The sequence below is a fragment of the Capricornis sumatraensis genome, chromosome X (assembly GCF_032405125.1).
Source record: "Capricornis sumatraensis isolate serow.1 chromosome X, serow.2, whole genome shotgun sequence".
Taxonomy (NCBI): Eukaryota; Metazoa; Chordata; class Mammalia; order Artiodactyla; family Bovidae; genus Capricornis; species Capricornis sumatraensis.
The window spans coordinates 54,056,698-54,069,649 of NC_091092.1; the positions used below are offsets into that span (position 1 = coordinate 54,056,698).

Genomic DNA, 12,952 nt, shown 5'->3' on the forward strand with positions numbered 1-12,952 from the left:
ATAAATATTGAGACCATACATCTATAAATAAAATGTTGCATAAATAAATACATGATGGAGAGGAGACAAGTATCCTTACAGAAGAATTCTAAATAATTTATGTAGATGTTTCATTCATCAAGTTGGTGGAGCATAACTTCCAAATGCTTAAGTTTTGGCTACATATAGTGACTTCTTTCAATATTGTATAATATTTAAAGAAGGAAAAAGTATCATAACTTTCCACTGGAAAACATGGAAGACATTACCTCAGCCAGATGACCAATGAATATCAATAGTGATAAATCATGTTAATAGTATGTCCCCCTGCTCTATGTGATGAAAAAAGTACTTTACCTCTGTGGTCCTCCTCCCAAAAGAATATCATTTCATCCTAAATCTAAGAAAAGCATCACTCAAATTCCAACTGAAGGACATTCAACAAAATATCTAAGTTGAACACCTCAAAATTTTCAAGGTCATTCAAAAACAGGCAAAATCTGAGAAAACGTCACAGTCATGATGGCTAATTTATTTTTTTAATTTTTATTTTTACTTTATTTTACTTTACAATACTGTATTGGTTTTGCCATACATTGACATGAATCCACCACGGGTGTACATGCGTTCCCAAACATGAACCCCCCTCCCACCTCCCTGCCCATAACATCTCTCTGGGTCATCACAGTGCACCAGCCCCAAGCATGCTGTATCCTGTATCGGACATAGACTGGCGATTCGATTCTTACATGACAGTATACATGTTTCAATGCCATTCTCCCAAATCATCCCACCCTCTCCCTCTCCCTCTGAGTCCAAAAGTCCGCTCTATACATCTGTGTCTTTTATATCCTGGATGAAATCCTAGAATAGAGAAAGGACATTATGTAAAAACTATGAAAATCTGAATAAAGAATGGACTTCAGTTAATAATGATGTATTGGTTCACTTACAATAATAAAAGTACTATAAAATTATTAGTTGTTAAAAATAGTGGAAATTGAGCATGAGATTTCTCTGCACTATGTAAAGGAACTCTGTACTGTTACTGGTGGGTGATTTAGAAGCTAAGTTGAGTCTAACTCTTGCAATTACTATAGAGTGTAGTACTTTTCTATAAATCTAACTGTTCCAAATTTTTTAAAGATATTGGTTAAAACAATATTTTCTTCCTTTTACTTGAACTCTTTTCTATGTCTTTTCTTATATACTGATTTTTTAAAGTTTTTGATGAAAACCTATTTAATTTTCAGAATTTATAGACATTTTTCATATCTACCTCTTCCTGTTTCAGTTAGTGCCTCTTTTTACCCCAAAGTGTCTTTTCATGCATGAAATTTCTTTATCTCCTTAAATAGTCTATTCACATTTAAGTTAAAACTCATAGTTAATCATATTTATTTATAAGCTCCATTTCTTCTGAAGTGAATGCATCTTCCAATTTTTTTAACTTTACTGGTATTTCTAATGCTAATTTTTCCCATTTGTTTGTAACATGGCTTACCAATTTACTGAAAACTTTTTTTTTCCTTATTCATGTGCTCAAATCTCCTCGACAAATGGATTTGATATTGCCTCCACTTTATCCCTGAGAACAGAAGCACAAAAGAAAACACTATTATACATTGATTTCTTAGTGTGGATGCAGTCTGTAAGCGAGTGGGCAGCTTAGCCAAGATCCTAGCTGTAAGGCTGTGTTTCCTATTTCAGAATCCCCAGATAAATCCTAGCCCTGGTCTGAGTTTGCAGCTTTTTCTTGGTATCCTTTCATGAGTGGCTGACTCCTGCTTATATGTTTGGTTTAGAGCGTTACTCCTATCACACTTCCTCTTTACTATTAGTCTTTGCCTTCTCTTGGGATTTGAACTCCTGCCTGCTTTGGTTTCATCTTTCCCAGATCTCACAAGTTTCTTAGCCTCATTGCCTTACCACTTTGGACAGAGGAGCTTGGTGGGCTACAGTCCATGGGTCGCAAAGAGTCGGACATGACTGAGCGACCTCACTTTTCACTTTCACTTTGTACTTACGTTTTGTTTCTATCTTATAAAGATTGTAATTTGCTTTTTAAATATGACGGCTTCCCTGGTGGTGCAGAGGTTAAAGCATCTGCCTGCAATGTGGGAGACCTGGGTTCCATCCCTGGGCCAGGAAGATCCCCTGGAGAAGGAAATGGCAACCCACTCCAGTATTCTTGCCTGGAGAATCCCATGGATGGAGGAGCTTGGTGGGTTACAGTCCACGGATCACAAAGACTCAGACACTACTGAACGACTTCACTTTCACTTTTCACTTTCATATCTTTTATCACTTTAGCTTTCAGATTTGCTGGGTAGTGTTTTGATCAGTAGAAGCATTTCAAACTTAGACATATAGTGCCAAGCAGGCCTTTGTATTCAGTTGACCTTGAAAATTACTTATACTAATTTAATTTCATGGAATAATAAAAGTTATATTTAATAAAAAGGTATGGGAGGCTCATCACAATATTATTTTATAATAAATAATTTTGAGATGACAAAAGTGTCTCTAAATATGGGTTTGACTAATTACATTACCTCATGTTCCATTTGAAGAGGCAAAATTCATTCTTTCGCAAACTTTTGAGAATTATTTAATGAAACAGTAGCTAGATTAAAATGGTATAAACATATTACTCCAATATTTTTAAAGGAGTATCTGTGTGTAAAGAATTTATAGAAAACACTGTGTGTACAGAGTTAGATACATAGATAAATAGAATCAACAATTAGATTTCTGCTATTTATCTACCAATGATTCTAAATTAACAATCCAATCATTTTACTAAATGTTACCTGGAACCACCACCAATTGATTTTCTTATATTAATAGACACTGTACTTGGTCATGCAATTTTATGACTTGCTACATTAGATTTGGTATTCTTTTTTATTATATAATGAGTTTTTCTCTATGTTAGTAAAAATATTTATCATATGCTTCTTATATTTTTGGTTTGGGTATCAGGGTAATAATAGCCTCATAAAAAGAGTGGAGTTGTGATTTTTTTTCTATTTTTGAAAACTTTGCAAAACATTGATCCTATTTCTTTCTTAAATGTTACATTGAATTCAATAGTAAAATAATTTCTGAATGGCTATATGGCTTTTACAAATTTTTATTTCTTGTGTCAGTTTTGATAATTTGTATGTTTCAATACATATTTTTCCATTTAAAACTATCATGAAGTCTACACTTGGTAAAAAATATTTATTAATGCTTTCTTCCTACCCCTGTCAATGACAACCATCTATTCCTCTCTCCACTGCTATACCAATTATTAAAGCATTTAAAATGTCAACCCACTCCAGTATTCTTGCCTAGAAAATCCCACGGACAGAGAAGCCTGGCAAGCTGCAGTCCATGGGGTTGCAAAAGCGTCAGATACAACTTAGTGACTAAACGACAAAAGGTATTTTTACTCCTAGGAGGGGAAAGTCATTTTCTATTTTATATATCATACTTCTTTGAAACTTCTGCTTCCTAATTGGTTAGAAAAGCTTTATTTTGTAGTTCATCCTGCTTGTTCTTATTGTTATAGTGGTATTGCTGTTTCCTTACAAGTGTGAATAAAATTCTCCAGAAAGAGAAGTCCTAATTCCATGTATTTTCATTACTGCTAACTCTTACATGTCTGATGATACATTTCATTTATACTATTCCTTATCAACTTCATGAGTTTCTAGGATGGTGCAATCATTATGTACATCAATCTGGCTGCTCCTAAAATTCACTCTCTTATTTCTCTTTTAAAAATATAACATGCATTAAAATGAACATGCACATTTCAAAAGTATCTTGAATAGAATAATACTTCTGCAGAGAAGATCTTCATTAACTGAATATCACCTTTAAATTGCACATTCATGGAGCATTTCTGCTTGCCAAAGAGAGGACTTGATGACTTGGACTAACCCAATATACTAAAATGTCCTTTTTGTTTCTTTTTTGAAGCATAATAGATTGAAATGTTCAAATGCAGATAAAATTGAGTAGCTCCTGAGATTATTAGATGTGTTACTATCTTCCAAAATTAAAGTTCCTGACTTGATTAATATGGTCAAATCAACCACTGAGTCATACAAGAAACAAACAGCTCAGCTTTCTGAGGTCCTGCATATATATCCTGCCTTTATTCAGTAAAGAAGAGGCCTATATTTAGTCCACAAAGACAAAGTAAAATTGTGACCTATTGCAACCTTTATCTAAGTAATATTTTAAAAGGTATCTCAATGAACAAGTTAAAATAGATTAACATAAAATTTTGTACATAAACCAAAGAATGGTGTTCAAAGAAATGAACAAACTGAATTATTTTAGGATTACTGTTTTTCTTTCTCATTTTCTTGTACATTTAGAGTTTGGGTGAGCTACTAAGAAAGAGAAATGAGGAAAATATCCAGAAACCCTAAATGGGAACAGATTCTTCTGTCAATTGTACTATTTTCTACAATTAAAATTGATTAAAATTAAATCAATATTAACACATCAATTGGAATTTTGAGAAATTTTTATAGTGTGTGCAACTTTGATGCAGGATTGCATCCAATATATTTTTTCCATTAAATAAGATGATTTCTCACACATTTAAAGCTTATAGCTAACACTTGGCTTTGGGAGATCTTTCAGCAGATTTTACTTGAAATGAAGACAGCCAAATATGCACACACACACAAAAAAAAAACTTGTCAGCATTTTCTTGTGCTGCTTCTAATTCTTAGTAACAGTAGGATGAGGCAAATTTAGAGTGTCAACGAGGCACTTTTGATGGTCTATTTTGGGTTAGAGAGTTTCAGTGCATGTAAAATCAATGTCGGCAGCAAATAGTACTTTGACTCAGATTCATACATTTAGGATTTGGTTATATTTTGATGCACTCGTATTTTGGGGGAAATCAAATTTTCAGAGCCTTATGAGGTCCTCAATATTTTTTCTGCAGCTGCGGAGGTCCAGATGGTTATTGAGTGAAATAAGCTTGAAAAAATGCATTTGTACATTGATCAATAGTATCTTTTCTTAAATGAGTATATATTTAACATCTTTGAGACAAAAGTGGAAGAAAGTATGTTTTAGAAATATATTTTAATGCAGAAACTATTTTATGATTTTTTTTTGTTTGTTTCAAACCCTCAGGATAATTGACAAAATGTGGCCAGTACTTTTCTTCTAAAAATGATATATATGCATCAACAGATTTTTTTATGACTCCCACAAAAAATGTCAGCTTCATATGGATTAAGTTGACTTGCAAAGGACAAGACTGTTATATTTATTCTGTTCAAACAATGCACTGTAAATCCTTTCCGAGCAATCTAAAAGAAGGATTACCATAAATGAGAAAGCACTGCAGAAAAACTCAGTGGAAATCTAAAAAGACATTTTTTATCTCCAAAATATCCCAGAGTGCCAAAAGATACAATAAACACAATTTTAGTATACAGGAGAACAAAATAAAAATGAAGTGTTTAAATATCATAAAAAGACTCTGGTACCTGAATGGAACAGCAACATCAACTTAAATTGTGAAAAATGGGCTAAATATCAGAAACCAAGGTGCCTATTAAGCATTTCATAAAAAATAAAAATCATAAAGCAATGAGTTATTTGATATGAAATATCCAGTATTAAACACAAGGATAAAAACAGTACACTCCATAGTATACATTCAATGTACACAGATCTGGAAAAAAATATAACATTTGTTAATATTGCGTTGGCAAAAAGTTCATTCAAGTTTTTCTGTAACATTTTATGGAAAAAATCCAAATGAACTTTTTGGTCAAACTAAAATTTCTTTTATTTTATTTCATATGAGGACAGAGAAGAGACTATTATTACTGAGTACATTCTAGCAATTTAAATGACTGAGTGCTGAGTCATTTAAATATATTAGTTAATGTATCTCAAAATTATTACTTTCAAATTAATTTGCTGATAACATTAAAACTCAATATCTTATTTCTGCTTTGATTAGGAAAACTAGACATAAAACATAATCAATAAGTATTTTCATAGGGGTTTATTCATAGAGTATATTGTCTTATCTTTTATTTCTACCTATTCTTCTAAGATACTTCCCCAATTTTTTCCCATCAATATACCATACTGTAGGAAAAAGAACCTTCATAAACTGCCTATACCATTTATTATGTCTGGGCGTGAAAAAGCAAGCATGACTATGGCAGTCAGTGTTTCTTGAATTTTATTATTATTTAATGTCATGCTAGTGCTCAAATGGTTGTAAAAGACATATGAAGTAAAAGTTTTGATCTTTATAGTGAATGTAGTTGAGACTGACATTGGCTAACTGAAAATTGATCAATATTGGATAGAATTTAAATAAGTCCTAAGCTGATCATAGTGAAATATCAGAAGGATTTTAAAGAAAGTTTTTGGTATGATCAGGAAGGGGAAAAATTCATGGAAATATCTAGAATTCTAGATGATGATCTTTGCAAAGATGGAAAGAGTATTTCCAATTAAGGAGATAGTGGGTGTCAAGAGGCAAAAGGAAAAGGAAATTTGACAGGTGTCAGGGAATTAGCAGATGGTGTTTCTAAGATTAAGAAATACAAGTTGAGGAACAGCAAAGCTAAAGTTGAATGGGCCAGCAAACACCAGCCTAGGAAAGTAGAATCAATGTTACCTGCTAAAATAAGGAAATTTAATTTTATTTGAAGCTAGAATATATAGATCTTAAAGCAGAGCTGAAGAATAATGAGATTCCAGAAAAATAATCTTTAAACATCTGTGTTTTGGGGGATAGGCGGGGATAAATAGATAAGAAATTATTGACAGCCAAGGAATTTATTGCATTTCCTCAGATGTAAGAAAATAGGGAACCTAGGTTAAGGTAGTAATAATTGAGATGAAAAAACATTAAAAGTTATTCCATTAATAACCAATAAGGCTTTATAATAGTTTAGATCCATGAGGATAAATGGAAGGTTGAAGTCAAGGATGACTAGAAAAGCCCTAGACATAAGAACGGTAGAGTGAGGAAAACACCATTTGGTTTTTATCTGGTTCTCTCACTAATTATGTGTGAACCAAAACAAGTCACATTAATTCTGAGCTTTGCTTCTCACTCAGTAAAATGAAGGGATTATATCACTGTACTTAATTATTCTCTAAACAGTGAAATTGGAAGAAAGGCTAACTAAGAAGAAATGATAAGAGTTTTACAATTCAAATGAGTTTTCAGGCAAAGGTGGGATATCTAAATTTGATATATGAGAGAAGGGAAGACAATACTTAGAGGTAAGGTGAAAATCAAGAGTGTGCACTTATGAGTTATAAGAATTACAGTGCTCTAAAAAGATACAAGTCCAGAGTAAACCACAAATATCACATGTGAATAAAGAAGTAAATAAAATTATTATTCTTTATGTTTATATCACTGAGATGCAGTCTCCTCTTGGATTATTTTAAAACCCTATTAAATATCATGCCCAAAGAAATTTTGATAGTTAACAAATGTACTTAAATTTAAAGTCCTTAAAAATAAAGTTGCTGAAATATGAATTCAGGCCCCATTCTAATCAAACATCAACATAATGTTATGGAAGCACAGAGGAGGGAATGTAGCTGTATTTAAAAGCTTTAATGAAAATATATATTGAAAACTTTAATGAGAAACTGTTAAAAATAACTTTTCTAAGAATATTGTAAACATAGCTTTCAGAAAACTAAGAATGAAAAACTTTAACTAAAGGTCAAATTGAATCTCTACTTTATCTCAGTTAGCTCTCAAAAATATAATATTTCCATTCTTTGTCACCACAACCCAGAGAGTGATAAATTCCACCCCGCAGCACTTTTTTGGTTCTTCCTATATTCCTCCTATATAAGGAGGTATATGAGGCATTGCAAAGCGGTAGGAAAGCACTCATTTAAATTTTTTTTTTTTAGGTTTCTTTTTTGTGTGTGTGCTTTTTATTTTTAATTTTTTATTTTTTTACTTTGCAATACTGTATTGGTTTTGCCATACATTGACATGAATCCAACACGAGTGTACATGAGTCCCCAATCCTGAACCCCCCTCCCACCACCCTCCCCATATAGTCTCTCTGGGTCATCCCAGTGCACCAGCCCCAAGCATCCTGTATCCTGTATTGAACCTAGACTGGCGATTTGTTTCTTACATGATAGTATACATGTTTCAATGCCATTCTCCCAAATCATCCCACCCTCTCCCTCTCCCACAGAGTCCAAAAGTCTGTTCTATACATCTGTGTCTCTTTTGCTGTTTCGCATACAGGGTTATCATTACCATCTTTCTATATTCCATATATATGTGTTAGTATACTGTATTGGTGTTCAAAAAAAAATTTTTTTTAATTCTTTTAACTGAGTCAATGCTTCTTAAAAAAAAAGAAATATTTGAGTGCCACTGTGGCAAATATATCTTTCAAAACCTGTTTATTTTGAAGTTCCCTCTACAATTTGGGTAGATGGCAGCTGATGGCAACTGGATCTTATTAGTGACTTGGTCAATCTCTCTTCCTTAGAGATCAGATCTCTCCACTACTGACAACACACATTCCCCAATTCAGAAGCAGGTTGAAGATTCAATTGTTTGTTACTTGTTTGGAGATTAGGATATTTTCCAATGGAAACAATTTTCTAAGTGATAAGTATGTTAGACAATTACCTTTGAAAATGTATGTAAGCTACATGCTCACTGAATATCAGGTATTCATTTTAAATAAAATTTACAAAGAAACATTTGTAATTATGACAATTTTTAACAGAAATTGTTAAAATGAATAATAAACCAGTAATACATATAGCTTGATGTAGGAAGAAAATCAGGTTAAATTAAGAGGATGGTGAGGTAATACCTACAGATTTTTACAGACTGAAAAGAAGCTAATGAGGAACAAAATATCCCACTCCAAAATATGCCTCATTGGTATCTTGATTATTTTGAATTAAAGTTATTTAACAAGGAGCCAATACAAGGACATTCTGCAGAAGTAGGTGAAAAATAAAAGAGTAGAAGGCATCCTTATCACCAAAATCAGGGAATTTAGAGACATGAAGGCTATATAAATGTACCTTGTTAATGCCTCACTAATTTGCTACCCCAAGATTAAACTTCTTTGTCTTTTAAATTCTTAATAAATTGTTTATTGGTCTGCAAGGTATAAAAGCTGCCTACTTTGGTAACTTCCTTGAGTCTCATTTTTTATGAGATCCAGTACATACAAAATTATATCATTTCTTACTAGACCAGCCAAAGAACCAAGAAGATAAGAAGGGAAAGTTTTCCTGCCCTACTAGGCTTTCTGGAGAAATTAGCAATTTCAGGGATTTTAGAGATTAGGTTCTTTAGAATATCTACTGTTTAATTTAGTCATATAGGTTTTCTTTACATGTGAACTTAAAGACAAAGCAGTTATATTTTGTATTAAGAATCAAGAGGAAGAACAAGGAATGTACTGAAATGCATTGCTGTCATCAAACCCACAAAGGTGAGGTGAGGTGAAGTCGCTCAGTTGTGTCCGACTCTTTGCGACCCCGTGGACTGTAACCTACTAGGCTTCTCCGTCCATGGGATTCTCCAGGCAAGAATACTGGAGTGGATTGCCGTTTCCTTCTCCAGAGGATCTTCCCGACTCAGGGATCGAAAAGGAAATGAAGAAATTAGGAGTAATCGCATTAAACTGAGACACAGGAGCTCATTATTTATTCTTCTATTTCATAATGTAATGGAGGGCCTAGCTGATGCATTAAGCCAATAAAATAAATAGAAAAAGCATGAATAAGATAATAATAGAAAAAAGCATGAATAAGATAATAAAAGCATAGCCTTTATTTGTAGATGATATGATTGTGTGCATTACACACATACACATGCATACACACACACACACATACATACATATATAGCAAATGCATGGGAATATAATTATTAACACTAGCAAAGTGACCAAATTTAAAAAAGAAAGAACAATGTAAAAGTATGATCCTTTCTTTGTAAGCTAAACTTGTTCTATTTCAGACTGTTTGAATGTATAAAAGATGCAATCCAAACTGTTAACAGCAGTTACTACTGGGAAGCAGTTTAGGAGGATTAGAGGATAGGAGAGGGTGGTACAACAAAGGGCTTTAACTTTTTATTTGATAAACTTACACATAATTTGCAACATTTAAAGTGAGCCTAAAATTTAATTTTAACCATTTTAAACCTAAGAAATGATGAAAGTTTACAATGAACTCTTGCAATAATCTTCATCTAGACTCCCCAATATAGAGACAATTGTATAATAATTGTATAATATATAATCATACATATATATGTACATATATATACATATGTATATGTATATATATGTCTATATATATACATATATATAATTGTATAATGTATATAATTGTATAATAATTAGACCAACACTAAGTGTCTTGTGTGTGATGATGGTATTGTGATTATTTCAGAGAATGCCTTTGTTCTTAGTAGATATGTGTTGAAATCATATCTTGAGGACATATCTTCACTCCTGTGTTCTACACAGCATTATTTACAATAGTCAAGACATGAAAACAACCTAAGTGTCCATAGACAATATAAACTCTATGTTGTTTCCTTCCATGGAATTAAATACTTCCATCTTTCATAAAAGAAAGTTGTCTGGAAAAATAATCTAATATTGAAGAATAAAAGCTATACTGCTAAATAAACCATGGGTCAAAGAGGAAATCAAACTGAAAATAGAATATAATTGGAAATGAAGGAAACTGTACCCTGAAAACTATAAGACACTGATGAAAGAAACTGAAGATGATAAAAACAGATGGAAAGATATACCATGTTCATGGATTTTAAGAATTAATATTGTCAAAATGACCATACTACCCAAGGAAATCTACAGATTCAAAATACAATTCCTATCAAAATATCAATGATATTTTTCATACAATTAGAAGAAATAATCCTAAATTTAAATGGAAACACAAAAGACCCTAAATAGCCAAAAATATCTTGAGAAAGAAAAACAGAGCTGTAGTAATCAGGCTCTCTGAATTCAGACTATAATACAAAAAGCTATAGTAGTCAAAACAGTATGTTACTGGCACAAAAACAGACATACAGATCAATGGTACAGGATAGAAATCCCCAAAATAAGCCCGTGCACTTATGGTCAATAAATCTATGACAAAGGAGGCAAGAATATACAACAGATAAACGACAGTCTCTTTAACAAGTGTGCAGGAAAAACTGGATAGCTACATGTTAAAGAATGAAATTAGAACATTCTCTGCTGCTGCTGCTGCTGCTGCTGCTGCTGCTGCTGCTAAGTCGCTGCTGCTGCTGCTGCTAAGTCGTTTCAGTCGTGTCCAACTCTGTGCGACCCCATAGATGGCAGCCCATCAGGCTGCCCCGTCCCTGGGATTCTCCAGGCAAGAACACTGGAGTGGGTTGCCATTTCCTTCTCCAATGCAAGAAAGTGAAGAGTGAAAGTGAAGTCGCTCAGTGGTGTCTGACTCTTAGCGACCCCATGGACTGCAACCTACCAGGCTCCTCCATCCATGGGATTTTCCAGGCAAGAGTACTGGAGTGGGGTGCCATTGCCTTCTCCTGCTAAGTCTCTAACACCATATAAAAACATAAAATGAAAACAGATAAAACACCTAAATGGAAGATTGCATACTATAAAACTCTAGGAGGAAAGCATAGGCAGAACACAATTGACATAAATTACAGTAGTATTTATTTGAATCCATCTCCTAGAGTAATGGAAATAAAAGCAAAAAAAAAAAAACTGTTCAGTTCAGTTCAGTTTCTCAGTCATGTCCAACTCCTTGCGACCCCATGAACCACAGCACACCAGGCCTACCCATCTATCACCAACTTCCGGAGTTTACCCAAACTCATGTCCATTGAGTCAGTGATGCCATCCAACCATCTAATTCTCTGTCGTCCCCTTCTCCTTCTGCCCTTAATCTTTCCCAGCATCAAGGTCTTTTCAAATGAGTCAGCTCTTCACATCAAGTGGCCTAAGTATTGGAGTTTCACCTTCAACATCAGTCTTCCAATGAACACCCAGGACTGATCTCCTTTAGGATGGATTGGTGGGATCTCCTTGCAGTCCAAGGGACTCTCAAGAGTCTTCTCCAACACCACAGTTCAAAAGCATCAATTCTGCAGCACTCAGCTTTCTTTATAGTCCAACTCTCACATCCATACATGACCACAGGGAAAACCATAGCCTTGACTAGACGACCTTTGTTGACAAAGTAATGTCTCTGCCTTTTAATATGCTTTCTAGGTTGGTCATAACATTCATTCCAAGGAGTAAGCATCTTTTAATTTCATGCCTACAGTCACCATCTGCATTGATTTTGGAGCCCAGAAAAAAAAGTCAGACACTGTGTCCCCAGTTTCCCCATTTATTTACCATGAAGGGATGGGACCAGATGCCATGATCTTAGTTTTCTGAATGTTGAACTTTAAGCCAACTTTTTCACTCTCGTCTTTCACTTTCATCAAGAGACTTTTAAGTTCCTCTTCACTTTCTGCCATGAGGGTGGTATCATCTGCATATCTGAGGTTATTGATTGTTATCCTGGCAATCTTGATTCCAGCTGTGCTTTATCCAGCCCAGCGTTTCTCATGATGTACTCTGCATATAAGTTAAATAAGCAGGGTGACAATATACAGCCTTGATGTACTCCTTTTCCTATTTGGAACCAGTGTGTTGTTCCATGTCCAGTTTTAACAGTTGCTTCCTAACCTGCATATAGGTTTCTCAAGAGGCAGGTCAGATGATCTGGTATTCCCCTCTCTTTCAGAATTTTCCACAGTTTATTGTGATCCACACAGCCAAAGGCTTTGGCATATTCAATAAAGGAGAAATAGATGTGTTTTTTTTTTTTTTTTCTGGAACTCTCTTGCTTGTTCAATGATCCAGAAGATGTTGGCAATTTGATCTCTGGTTCCTCTGCCTTT

At 33.8% G+C, this 12,952-nt stretch overlaps 1 long non-coding RNA gene across 1 annotated transcript in view; it reads right to left on the reverse strand.

Annotated features, from left to right (window-relative positions):
* Window positions 1–791: 791 nt before the first annotated feature.
* Window positions 792–12,952, reverse strand: part of LOC138070765 (uncharacterized) — a 172,374-nt gene continuing 160,213 nt past the window's right edge. Inside the window, exons 3-4 of the long non-coding RNA XR_011144176.1 lie at window positions 1,484–1,567; window positions 792–843 (exon numbers count right to left, since the gene is read on the reverse strand). This is a non-coding gene — a long non-coding RNA (uncharacterized lncRNA). The remainder of the gene's footprint in view (window positions 844–1,483; window positions 1,568–12,952) is intronic.